The sequence below is a fragment of the Terrapene carolina genome, unplaced genomic scaffold (assembly GCF_002925995.2).
Source record: "Terrapene carolina triunguis isolate 2854851 unplaced genomic scaffold, T_m_triunguis-2.0 Scaffold641, whole genome shotgun sequence".
Lineage (NCBI taxonomy): Eukaryota > Metazoa > Chordata > Testudines > Emydidae > Terrapene > Terrapene triunguis.
In genome coordinates this window covers 1,077,194-1,077,438 of record NW_020664992.1, presented here as the reverse complement: position 1 = coordinate 1,077,438, position 245 = coordinate 1,077,194, and positions in this window count along the sequence as shown.

Below are 245 nucleotides of genomic sequence, written 5' to 3'. Positions count from 1 at the left end.
CACACACACACACCTGGCACACCTCACACACACACCTGGCACACACACCTGGCTCACGGCACACACACACACGTGTTTAGGGCCAAAACTCCAGGGCTGGTGTAACTCACTCTCGCTCCCTTGGTGCCAATGGGGCCAGATCCCCAGCGGGTGTAAAGTTACTCCGTGTTGGCCGCACTCCGGCGTGTGCTCTCCGGCAAGGCTCCCCAGCGACAGCATTAGCCGGCACAGAGCCGGGGAGCTGG